We start from the raw sequence: 13,282 nt of genomic DNA, 5'->3' as shown, positions 1-13,282 counted from the left end.
AGGTCCCTTCCAACCCTAACAATTCTATGATTCTATCTTTGGGAAGAACAACCTCTTGGATAATCTAGTGTAGGATTATGACCCTTTTGTGCTGACAGCAGAATGTAAGGCGCAAGTTGGTGTACTCATTGCTGTGTATAATTCCTCCTTCTCCTCAGTTTTGTTTTTGTGCTGGCTGTCTCTGGAGGCCTGTGTGGAGCAGGGCTGTGTTGTAAAGCATGGTTGGTCGCCTTGTTGCATCTTCCGAAGCCCCAGCTCGGCTCCGTGGCTGAGCAGTATTGGCCTCTTCTGGGACAGGATTAATTACACCTAAACAATTAGCAGCAAATACCTGAAATCCTAGTTAACCATGATGATCCAGATGAAAAAAGGGAGTGAAAAGAAAAGAAGGGAGAAAAAAAAAAAGACAGAGAAGCTGGAAGCCCTCAATTAGATTTGCACTTTTACTGCCCAGCAGTGACTTGGAGCAAATCTTTCCAGCGCATCTCCAGTCTCCGCTCCCCTCTGCTCCTCCTCCCTTCCCCCTCACTGTCAGAATAATATTTACTGGTACATCAGTGTTATTTGGAGTATGGATCTTCCCCGTCCCTTGCCACATTCATATGTGTCTGTGTTGATATTGATGTTATTCAAACAATGATTGTCCCCTTCCCTTGTCAGTTTATATTGTGTGTCTCACACAGCACAATCTTAGCCAACAAGCATCATCCTCTGCTTTTTTTCCCCATTTGTGGATTTCTTGCTTGAAGTGGTATTTAAATTAAACCATGCGTTGTTGTTTTTCTTCATTCTTGTGTTTCCTAAGGCGACAAATTTTATGGATCTGGGAAATAGAATCAATATGAAGTTGGATTGTCCTTATGAGATCCTCTTAATATCCCAGGAGGCTGGGCTTTGTACATCAGGATTAAGAAAAGGGGAAAATTACTGAACGCAGGATTCTTCTGAGAGCTGTTTCTGTGCGCATCATGGACAAATATTGAAATGTGGAAAACGTAACCCAGGGAATCCAGGCGATTGGGTAGCTTTAATTGAAACAGTTTGTAACCATCATTCTCTTAAATGACACTTTTTAATCTTCCTTCAGTTCTACTGAACATTGAATTAATAAAATATACAAAAACTCAGTGTTCTTAGAAAATTCATATGCAGTGATGGGAGAGATGGCAATTCAAATGATAACACTGGGTGATAGAAAAAGGAACCTACTGGATACTTCCAGCACTGAAAGGGGCTCCAGGAAAGCTGGAAAGGGGCTCCTGATCAGGGAGTGCAGGGATAGGATGAAGGGAATGGTTTTCAGCTGAAAGAGGGGAGATTGAGATGAGATCTTGGAAGAAATGTTTTGCTGTGAGGGTGGGGAGGCCCTGGCCCAGGGTGCCCAGAGCAGTGGGGGCTGCCCCATCCCTGGAGGGGTTCCAGGCCAGGTTGGATGGGGTTTGGAGCCCCTGATCCAGTGGGAGGTGTCCCTGCCCATGGCAGGGGTAGAACTGGATGGGCTTTGAGGTCCCTTCCAACCCAAACCATTCTGTGATTCTATTAAGGATGCTGAAGCTTTCTAAAATGCTTTGTGGCCCCTACCAGCCCCTGTACACTTTGCATGAAGATTGATCCTCCAAAAGCAGATGAAAGACTTGCTTAATTCTGAGTCGCTTTTTATTGATATATTGAAGACAATTTTTCTGGCTTTCTCCCAGCATTCCCCGTCTCGGGGAATGTGTTTCCTTCGGCCGTGCTCACAATTATTCCATGATGCTGTTAGTTTCATAACTGAGGTTTCTTCTCCAGACTTCATTAGAAATAAAAACTTAATTGAATTAGGGCAGTTACCCATGCGGGAACAATTAGAAGTGGCAGAAATATTCTTTCTGTGAAGACAGTTTTGCTTATTCTCCGGGAAGGCCGGAGCTCTCCCTGCCCGGTTGCTCACCACGGGCGCTCCTGCTGCCCTGCCAGTTTGCTGCTCTAATTTTTCTGTTGATTTCTTTCTCTTCCCTTCTCCCTTTGCGTTCGGTTGGCCTCCTGTTTTTGAACTTGATGGTTTGTTTTCCTTTTTCCTCTGACAAACTGCTTCATCGACTGAATTGGTATTCCTTTTCTGCTGTGATTTTCATTATGTCGGGGCTGGCTTCACCTCCCCTGTCAGTTCGTGTCGCTTCAGCTGGGTGGATGGCCTCGCCGCAGCAGTGCCGCTCGCCTTTCCTCATCAGTTTGTATCACTTCCTTAAGAATATTGATCCGTCGTGAGCCGCGCTCTACCAATTTTCTGTCCAACTACTCCATAGCCCTAATATTAAAGTGTTTACAGTGTTTTCAGCGAAATTAATTCCAATTTACACTGGCTGTGGCGAGTGCCGTTTGTGTGAAGCAGGAGCATCAGAGAATTATAGAATGGTTTGGGTTGGAAGGGACCTTAAAGCCCATCCAGTTCCACCCCTGCCATGGGCAGGGACACCTCCCACTGGATCAGGGGCTCCAAACCCCATCCGACCTGGCCTGGAACCCCTCCAGGGATGGGGCAGCCACCACTGCTCTGGGCATCCTGGGCCAGGGATTTCAAAGCCTGGTAGATGAGGTGCTCAGGGATGTAGTTTAGTAGAGGGCAGGTGCGGTTGGGCTCTGTCTCAAAGGTCTTTTCTAACCAAACGATTCTATGATTCTAGGACAAGCTGGTGGAAGAGAAGACAAGGTCGTTTGGCACGGCTGATGTAGATTGAGGTGGAAGTGGTGGGGGGTCTGGACACCAAGGAGTTGGAATAGGAAGAGCAGAAAGAAAGGACAGGACTGAAGATGACAAAGATCAAATATCTTGGATTAGAGCTTTAGGAATTCTCTCTGTAGCATGTGTTGAATTTTACCCAATTTGCAGTCTTGGCATTTTCCTTTCTCTTTTTTTTTTTTTTCCCAAATGCTCATCTATTTACCAGGCTCTGGGGGAAAAAATAAGGAAATGCAAGTTATGTAGATTCAGTGTGCATAACAAAAATGTGATCTGACATATTCCCTCTGAGTATTTTGAGAATAAAAAGGCAGAGAGAAATCAGATAAATGCATCAATAGGAGTCAGATGCTTGCTGAAGCATGCTTTAAATATCAAATTGGAATAGAATAGTATGCAGAGTTTCCATATCAAATTATGACATTAGTGGCAGAGACCGGAAGGTGACACAACTCAGAGTCCTCCTGTATTCTTGGATAACAGATGAAACAGCCTTAAATGGGATACAAAGCAATTTTGTAATTGAAGGCAGGTTTATACGCACATTCATGTGGTTCAACGAGGGAGATCCAAATGGAGGCAACACACGTTGTTTTCTAATATACTTTTTTCCGCTGGGGTGAATGGCCAGACTGGGGGACACGGGGACAGGAATCTACTTGCCTGAATAACGGAGATGGCTGCAGGCAAGAACTCTACTCTCCTTGGGTTTTTATTTGCTGGCAAACCAGTCCTGTAGGAAGTGGCGTAGTTGGGTGGGAGAGACAAAACTGGGAATCTCAGAGTGTTTCCCCTAGGGCAGGGAATTCTGCTGTTGGGATTCATGTCTCTCTGTTGGGAGGGAAAATGCCAGGTTGCTTTTCTCCCAGAGATGTAAGGGCAATATGAGGAATTGTTCTGTGGGTGCATTTTTGCTTGGGAATTACTTGAGGGATACAAGAGTTCTTGAGTTCCAGAATAAAATTGACTGCTACTGAGGCATCACTGATGTCCTCTAGAGGCCTCTGATGTTCACCATAGCAGAGATTCCGTACTGTGGAGATGTATTGCTCAGAGCTAGGTATAGACCTTTGGTATCAGCCCTACCACAGCGTCTTGTGTAACTTCTCTGTGGGCAGTGGGATTCAGTTCACTCTGAGGGTGTTTACTTGTTGCATTCTGACTGCTCTTAAATACAAATTTCATTTCAGTAATTGTGCAAAAAAATAACATAGTTGTCTCTCATCAGATACTCCCACCAGACAGCAGCATCTAGATGAGTGTCAGAGTAGATTGTGTATTTAATATATCACATACTGTTGACTTTCTAAGTAATAAGGCAATAATGAAAGCAGGAACATCTGGAAGCGTGCTGTGAAACGGTTATTCTTTAAACATTGATGATCTGGTTTTGTAACTGTCACAGTTAAAACACAGATGGGGTCTGGAGCTGTAGCTGGACCACTTGGCTTCAGCAATGTGGCAAAATAATAAGCAACAAGAAGAAAGGAAGAGACTGTGATCCTGGACAGATGTGTCTTTTCTTGGAAGTGTGGTAACATATTCCATGAGAGAACGTTCCCAGGAGAAATGGGAAGATCTATAGCAACTGGCAGAACAGATCAACGAAGACCACACTGAAAAATCTCACTGCATCCCATGCTCTAGAAAATAAAGATGGGTGGGTTGTATGGTGGCTTCTGAGTAGGTTGAGACAATTCTCATGGATGAGGCCATTTCCACAGCGTTCAAGGTTGTGGCTCCTCCAGACGTGGTGGGTAAGAAAAAGAAAGAGGAAATATTTTTTCCCCAAGCCTAAGATTTATTGTCCTAATATTTCTTTCTGCTTCTGCTTCTACTCCCTCTTGGCAGTTCCATCTCTCCATATAGCTATAGGCTGTCTGGCTGGCTCTCAGACTCGCATACACACACGGAATATTTGTTAACTACAACGATTTGAGGCAGAACAGTGTGATTCTGTGCTGAAGAAGAGTTTTTCAGATAACTGCCCGAGGCACCACACGTTTTAGAATCAAAATCTGGAAAGTAGAGTCATTATTTCTGTTGTTTTAGTGCCTGCTTTTATTCCCTTTCGTATTGACAAATGTTCCTTAACCCACATTGCTCTGGGTGGTTTTTGCACATTTGCATTATACAGAACTGTTAAAAAAAAAAAGACTTTTTACTTAGCCATCTTTGCAACATCTTCCAGGCTGTAGCCCGTCACCCTCTTCTGTCTCCTCTTTTTGACTGCTGACCTATGGACATAGACTCTGAAATCTAACTTTTCACATGAGATGTGAATGAAGAATGTCTGGAAGAAATGGGAGCAGAAGGGCAAAATCTTCTTTAGCTCCCTGGGGTGATGTGGCAAACAAATGCCAGCATCCTCGTCTAGGAAGGTACAGATATTTTCCTTTTTGGCATGTGTAGCTGATGCCACCTGTACAAATAACTGATGTGACCTCTGTAACAGCTGAAACCAATGGATCCTCCGGAAGATGAATGCTTCCAAGTACACAAAGAGGATCTGGATCTTTATTATTCATGTAAAGCTGTACTGGGGAAAAAAAAAACCCACACCAGGCACCTGAGAGTCTGGCTGAGGAACAACTCTAAAGTGCAGAATTGGCATCTGCGTCCTCCTGGTAAGCCTCAGGCAAGCGCTTGAGCTTCTCCAAGCCCTGAGAGGGGATCTCTGGCACAGTCATATTTAGGCCGTCCTTCAATGATATAAAGTCAACTTAAGACTGGTTTCAGAGCAGCGTAGCTTTAACCCTGATGATATACAGCGACACAAAGATACTGACGGTCGTGTTGGTCGGTGTAATGGAGGTGCCCTGCAGGTTGGATCTAATGCTGCTGAGTGACAGCTACTGCGGGAGCACTGTGTGGACCACCAGGAGAGATGACTTAGACCCGTCTCGACTGTGGGAGGCTGGTGACCAGAACGCTCCGTCTACCTCTTTGCTCCCAAGCTGTGTTTTGTTCCCTGCGAGGTCAATGAGATGGGGTATGGATGTGGTGGAAGGCACAGCACTCGAACCTCATTTCAGATACAGCAATATCTGCTTTATCCCTAGCGATGGCATGAGTTTAGTGCAGTCCGGGCTCAGGTCAGGGCCTCGGTGTAGGCTGTTAAAGCAAAGCACTAAGCTGCTGCTGCTGAGGAGCTACGTTTTAATATGTAGCCAACAGGTATCGAGTAAATAATGTCCTATAAAAGATAAGATAGATGACAAGATGACAGAGCTGTGGTTGCACAAGTACTTTGCCCCAGTGACGTCTGAGGGCCTCAGGTGGCGGCTAAAGATATTAATAGTTATTCATAGGAATAATGGTTAAAAAAAGAAAAAAGATTGGATGTGAGGCTCAGAGGAGTATAAAATGTTTTCTTCCAGCAGCAGAATAAGAGGAGAACTCATAACCTGATCCTCCCCTTCTCAGCAGCTTGAAGCCTTGATCCTTTTGTGAGCCTCACAAATCAAAAAGACAGTTTTTCTGAGTTCACGGTGAGGTTTTTGCGTGCACAGTGCTGAGGATGGTGATGGAGAACACTCCTGGGACCAGCTCTTCTCAGCTGAAGAGTCTCTGAGAAAGTCCAGAGAAAGGGAAGGTTTTCAAGGAGAGAACATTTATTAGCTTTACTGGAGATGCACGGGTGAGTTTTTTTGGTTAGACAGCCCTCTTAAGGCATCTTTCACTGGGTCAGGAGCACCAGCTCTTGTGTCCCTTGCACTCTGGGCTGCAAAAGGGGGTCCTAAATGTGAAGAGCAGAGGTCTAGGATGGCTTCTTGTCACCGCTCTGTGAACGTGAGAGCTGCCAGTACTGAGCCGTTGCCCTCCTGTCCTTGTGCGTCGTGCCCATCTCCCCCTTTGGGAATGTCTCGATGAACACTAAGATGTGGGGGTTCAGCAATTGCTGTGGAGGACACGGAGGGTGGCAGGGCTGCGTCTCCCACCCCTGATGAGGAGTAGAGATCTGTGCTGCTCAGGGTCCTGCTAGAGAAATCAGGGTGGTTGCAGTCGGAATTACCCAGGGGTGCAGCAAGCGAGGTACCTGTTGGATATGGGAGATATCTTGGAGGAGAGACCTTGAGGAGAGATGTCTTGAAGATCTGTGCTTTTACCTCTGGAAAACACAATTTCCGTAATTATTTTTATTATAACTTTATTCTATGGCATTTTATTTTTTACTGATAAGTTTGGGTCGCACCCAGTTGTTTCCTCAGTCATTTGTTAAACCCAGACTGTATTCTGCTGCGGATACTCTGGCTCAAAGAGATTTTAAGAGCTGAATATAATTATTGAGGCTCAGAGTTTTATAAAAATAAGAGGGAGTTACTGGATGACAGCAATACTTCCGGATTTTAGTCATTCCTTTCATTTGTTAACATTCAGATCAGCTGATCTACAAATACAGCATTTTATTTACATTTTTAAGCCTGCTTGATTAGCTCTGCAGGCCAAAGGCAGGTTATGTGTCTAGTCTGACGGATGAGCTGCATTGGAAAATTAAGGGTATAAACTTGTTTACCAAGATTAGGTGGAATCTTTACAGTTCTTTGCAGTCTTTCCAAATGAGATTAAGTCTATATAATGCTGATAAAGATCTTTATCTCGTTTCTCCGCATGTCAAATAGCGAGAGGTCTCAAACCGTGCAAACCTGAGCAGACTCTGAACTTCTCTTAAATTTTTGCCCTCTCCTGACCATAGCCATAAATAACACGGTTGCCCAGAAAGCATTCAAACAGCCCCAAATCAATTAAATGTATGAAGACTGGCAGGTTCCTGTGTGCAGGGAGCATTTGTCCGGCTGGGGAGCCGCGCTAGAGGGGGCTCATTGACAGCACAGCGCCCGCTCCGCATCTCCTCCAGCTCCTGGCAATGCTCTTCACTTGTGTTTTTACACTGTCGTCGAGTATTTCACTTACATTTAAGTAGAAGTCTCAGCTTCTCCTCGTCTTTACATAGCCACTGACACAAGAAGCAGATAAAACTGTCTGGAAATGGGTCCCTGTGTTTCCTTGTGATGGGTTTCCCCCACACTTACGCTGTCTCTGTTCATTTTTGGGGTGAACCAAACAGTTTGTGACTTTTAAGAGGTTTGTTCTGCTGCAGGAAGGTAGACTATCAGAGTAATTAGTTGCGATTATCATTAAAACTAATGAAGATGCTTACTGGTAGCCTTACATCATAAGTCATAGAATCATGGAATGGTTTTGGTTGGAAGGACCTCCAAGCCCATCCAGTTCCAACCCTCCTGCCATGGGCAGGGACACCTCACACTGGCTCAGGGGCTCCAAGCCCCATCCAACCTGGCCTGGAACACCTCCAAGGATGGGGCTTAGGAAATTAATTCACTTTGTGCTTAGTCCCACTTTTTGACCAAGTGGATAGAGCTGGCTCATGATGGGCATGTGAGCTTGAGGTTTTCCGTAGTGGGGTGCATCCCTCCCCAGATTCCCACTCCCCTCGCAGCCTTGCTGCCTTTCCCGCTGTTCCACCAGCCCCACTGTGCCATCTTCAAAAGAAGGATTTGCTTTAAGTGCAGACAGGGCTGCATGAAAAGCTTTCGGCACGGGTATTATGTGTTTGGAGGAGCATTCCCCTCTTTGACAGCACATCTCGAGGAGAGGCAGCAGATCAAAAAGGTCCATCTACTTCTTTTTTTCAACCCACTTTGTGAGTGATTCACTGCGCCCATGGGAAGTGGGAGGGCTGGTGGCACCGCAGTGTGAACGAGCTGTGCAAACCCTCTCCACAATTGGCTCAGTGGCAAGAGATTTTTCATGCAAAATAAACAGGTAAATCGTGAATGAAGATCCATCTGTAGGGACCTTGAAAAGGGAGCCTGTGTGGACCTCATGAAGTTCAACTAGGCCAAGTGCAAGGTCCTGTACATGAGTTAGGGCAAATCCAAGCACAAATACAGGCTGGATAGAGAATGGATTGAGAGCAGCCCTGAGGAGAAGCTCAACATGAGCCAGCAAAGTGTGTTCACAACCCAGAAAACCAACTGTGTCCTGGATTGCATCCACAGAATTGTGACGGGTGGGTCAAGGCAGGGGATTGTGCTCCTCTGCTCCGCTCTCGCGAGACCTCACCTGGAGCTCTGCGTTCAACTTTGGAGACCTCAGCACAGGAAGGATATGGACCTGTTGGAGTGGGTTGAGCGGAGGCCACAGAGATGATCCGAGGGCTGGAGCCATGGCAGGGGTGTTGGAATTGGATGGGCTTTGAGGTCCCTTCCAACCCAAACCATTCTATGATTTTTGACAAGGGCAGATGGCAGATTGGAGCAGAGGCCTGGATGGTTTGAGAGCTGGAGGGTGCACCTTTGTCACTAGGGCTGTGCTCTTCATTTCATTGGTACCAAAAATGACGTTATTTGTTGTAGGAAAAGAAAGTTTTAATTGCTAGCTTATAATAAACCATATAGGACATGTAAATATTGCAAGAAGCAAAAGTTTCCAAACGCATAGCAGGAAACTCAGCTGATTATTTTTGTCCTAGGTGAGGATGAGCTGTTTTTTCCCAATTGGATGCCTGCTGTAATGGAAATATTATTCTCATAACCGAGCTTACTCCCAAACCTAATGCATTTTCAACTTTTTTATGCTGATTGCAGGAAGTTCGACTCCTGTAATTTGCATCCGGATATCAGGAAGCGATGCGTTATGAGAACATCTCATCTACTACCAGCAATGAACCTGCAGAAATCGCTTGCACCAGAAGATAGGCAGGTAAAAGTGTTTTTATTTTAAGAGATTGCTATAGAAGTAGAAACTTTCTGCTTTAGCCTAGAATTAAGGACACTGGGAATTTCAAACCCTTCTGTTGGACCTGCTGGTAATCAGGGGGATGGGCCAACTGCAGGCACAGGATCACAGAGCAGTAATGAGTTTTCCTCCCTTATCTTATTCATCTCCAGGAATATAATAAAGGTCCCTTTGCTCGAAGTGAATGAAGCCAGAGTGCTGTAAAATCAACCCAAAGGGGAATTTGACATTGGCATTAGAATGCAACAAATATCCGTGCATTGCGGATTTAGCTTTTACAGCTGGAGCAGTGGCTTTCTGGAGGACCTGGTCTTCCAAGGGACTTGAGTGTTTATTATGGTCTGTTTTCATTTGTATGCAGCCTCATGGACTTTGAGCAGATTGGTCGTGAAATTTCCATCAATTGTTCATTACTGGGCTGTCAATTTACAGTTCTGGCTGTGTCTGTCACAAACACTTCCACAAGTAGGGAGTTTGAAGAAAACCAAGGGCAGGATTGGACCATGAGTTAACAGTCCTTCCATGTGATGCTTCCAGGTCAACAGTTTGGGTTCTTTATTAGGGAAAGATGTATCAGATGCCTGTGTTGTCACCGAGTTCTGGCTTCTTATTCTTGCGTAAATGGAAAATATGTGGCTTTCAGGGCTGTCAGTCTGGGATCTACAATAAGCAGTAAAAATGAGCTTAAAAAGTAAAGCTCAAGCAATTGGAAAAGATGGTGCTTTGATAGTGTTTTCTCAAGCCAACTTGCAGCATAAGCAAAATTATACACAGCTTTTGCCAAGCTTTCTAAAATGCTTTGATTTTTCTCTCCTTCTCCCTGCATTGTTTGGCACTTTGCTTTCAGTGTACAGCCACAGCAGGCGTCACAAATGTAACATGTGTGTAAGAACAGGGGATTGGAAATGGTAACATGACAGAGACATCAAGGAAAAGGAAAGCAGAGTGGGGGGAAAATAATCCAGTACTGCAGCAGGATACGGGCTTGATAAAGTCAGAGATGCTTTGCAAGTGGTGTTATTCACCAGAGCTATTGCTGAGTCAGAGAAGAAAGATCCACATAAAAAGAGCTGCTTTTGGATCACGTCTTAATGCAGAAATTTCCCACTAGATTTTTTCTTTTTTCCTGGTGCTCAAGCAACATCCCTCGTGAAGCTACAGCAGCTCGCGCAGGAAACATCAGAACTGCAATCACTTCATCATTAGGTCTGTGCAGCAGTAACTTGTTTTGCATAAAGGGTTCTCAGTACCCAGCTGGGATTTTCCCTACAATAAAAATAAACAATAATTTGAGCAGAGCTCCCCATGCAGCCCAAGTGCAGGGCCGGCTTCTCCTTTGCTCCTTATTCACCCACATTTGTATTGCTGGGTTCTGAGGTACCTTTTGGAGGAGTTTATTATCCCACTTCTCTGCTAGAGGATATGATAGAAAAATGCCAGGCTGCCAGATTAATGCTCCCTGGCAGGTAGCAAAGCCATCTTCTTTTTTTTTTATTTCCCCTGAATCCCTCAGCAGGGATGTGCTCTTGTTTTCAAGGCAGGTGTGAAAAAAATCATTCCCGTGCAGGATCCAGCGCTTGGTTCCTTTTGTTTGATGAAACTCTGCACTCGGTAACATTAAGTCCTGACTTTGTGCTATACAGGGGATGACAAACGAAGCATGGGAGATGGGAATCAAATGATTAGGACTTGTGAAACCCTTATTATGTTTTGCTGTCTCATTGCCTTACAAAGGAACAATCACCCTACATGTACTTGCTCTTTTTTTTTTGGCTCACAGATTAGTCTGGTGCTTGCACTGGAAAGAAAACAGGAAAGGAGTTGTACCTTTTGTCTTCCTATTTCTGTTACAATTAATCTGCTGTGTGTTCAGGCAATAGCTATTCCCACTTGCAGCCTATACCATTCGCCATCCTTGCAACTCCAGTTCCTTCTACATAAATCAATCTCTCTTTAATTTTATCCTGTACTGAATTTGACCAAACCCTCAGGAACCGGTTATAAAAACTGTACAAGTTCAGCTTTGTATTTTGATCAATTGGAAGGGCTGTAGGCAGGTATTCAGTAATGTAATCATTGCTCATGGAAAGCTGAAGTGTAGTGCTATAATGTTTATGTTGAATAGCAGACAACAAACTTTTACTCATCTCTGCTGTCTGAATTGTTCCCAGTGTTTGAAATACCAAAGAACTTGTAAGCTAAAAGCACTGAGTAGAAAAGTTTGAGACTGCAAACAACACTCTTTAAATATTAATTTTTTATTTATTTATCATTTAACTTCCATCTGGCCTTAGTGCAGTGCAGTTACATTATGTATGGACACCTAATAATAGCAACTTTAATTTGTCTTTAACAAGAAACATGGTTTTTTCCTATGTGTATGGATCTGTGATCTTGCACTCTCCTGCAGCCCCGTTAGATAAAAATGAGGGAGTTCATCAACCCAGCCAGCTTAGAGGAAACCACCGGAGATCTTCCAAAACTGATTGTAGGCTTTGATTTTCTGCAAAAGCTCCTTCAATGCTGGGCTGGTAGGATGAATGTCTGAGGGTGTGAAAGCCTTTCATCCCACATCTTGCAAAATGCAGTAATTGTGAAGTCCTGGAGGAGAAAAACTGGAGGAGTGAGAGGCTCTCGATGGGAGGGAATGGCTGCGACTGATTTGTTCCCCCCATCCCTGTGTTGTTCCTTGGTTTCCTCTCTAACCACCCTGCTAGGGGCTTAGGAAGACAACTGAGGAACAGCGAGCATCCATAAAACACCTAAGAACAGGGCCTTTCTCCAGTAAGTCTGATGAGCTGCTTAGGTCTGTGCCTTTATTTGCCACTTCCCTGGTGATGCGCAGCTCTCGGGGCAGCACCGGGAACTTTTTCCTATGAATTGTGCTCTCAACCACTCCAACATCTCTACTAAGAAGCACCTTTGTGTCCTTGGGGAGCGCATCCCTGTGCTGGCTTTGCTAAGGCTTGGTGGTGCCGGAGGCTTTTCGGTGCATAGGGCAGGGAGATGAGGAGCCGGGCAGAGGCAGGAGAGCTGGCCTCAACTTCACCGAGAAATGAAGAATGACGTGCTTACAGTTTATGAAGAGTTTTGCATTTCTTGAAGTTAAAGCTGGGATTTTATTTTTTCCAAATCTTCTCCTACCTGATAGAAAATGAGTCCAGAAAAGATTTCTGTCATGTTACAATGGAAAATGAGACAGATTGCACCATCGTTGCCTCAGCTTTCAGTTTAATACCTGCCAATAGCGTTTTGCAAATCCTGAAGTGTAATATAGTAAAAAAAAAAAAAAGAAGTGTAGCTAACATGAGGTTAAAAAATGTCTTTAGTGTGTAAAATATGACGCTGGATGACACATAGGCAGCTGCAGATGCACTAATTTGATTTCATGCCTTAGAATCAACTGTTCTCCTGCACTGAAAGGCACATTTACATCCATCTGTCAAAGTTGGTTCCTTGTCTTTTCAGAGTTTCTCTGCTCTTCTTTCAGCCCATGCTCCGCTCATGGGGGCGAGAGCGGAGCAGACATTTCCAGCCCACCCATGTTTTTCAGGAACCTACAGTAAAGGTCTTTTCTTTTTTTCTTTAGTTTTCACCCTTTATTTTCTTTCCCCTTTGTCTTAGGGAGGTATTATTACAGGATTATTAGACACGGAACATAGGATCTGAGCATTTGAGCTTTAATCCTCGTAAGCCAAAGCCCTGGCTACAAAGCTGGGTTCGTGACATTCGAAATCATTTGATATCCAGCACTGGTGCGCTTGGCATCGGCGAGGAGCAGCACCTGGCCTGGCTGCGAGC

At 44.6% G+C, this 13,282-nt stretch overlaps 1 protein-coding gene across 1 annotated transcript in view; it reads left to right on the top strand.

Annotated features, from left to right (window-relative positions):
• The first annotated feature begins 9,357 nt into the window (after positions 1-9,357).
• PLXNA2 (plexin A2) overlaps positions 9,358-13,282 on the top strand; it is a 409,422-nt gene continuing 405,497 nt past the window's right edge. The window contains exon 1 of the mRNA XM_054087653.1: positions 9,358-9,445. The gene's annotated coding sequence lies outside the window, so the exon portion shown is untranslated. The remainder of the gene's footprint in view (positions 9,446-13,282) is intronic.

The sequence above is a fragment of the Cuculus canorus genome, chromosome 24 (genome assembly GCF_017976375.1).
Source record: "Cuculus canorus isolate bCucCan1 chromosome 24, bCucCan1.pri, whole genome shotgun sequence".
In the NCBI taxonomy this organism is placed as follows: Eukaryota; Metazoa; Chordata; class Aves; order Cuculiformes; family Cuculidae; genus Cuculus; species Cuculus canorus.
This window is presented reverse-complemented; position numbering and strand designations above follow the sequence as displayed.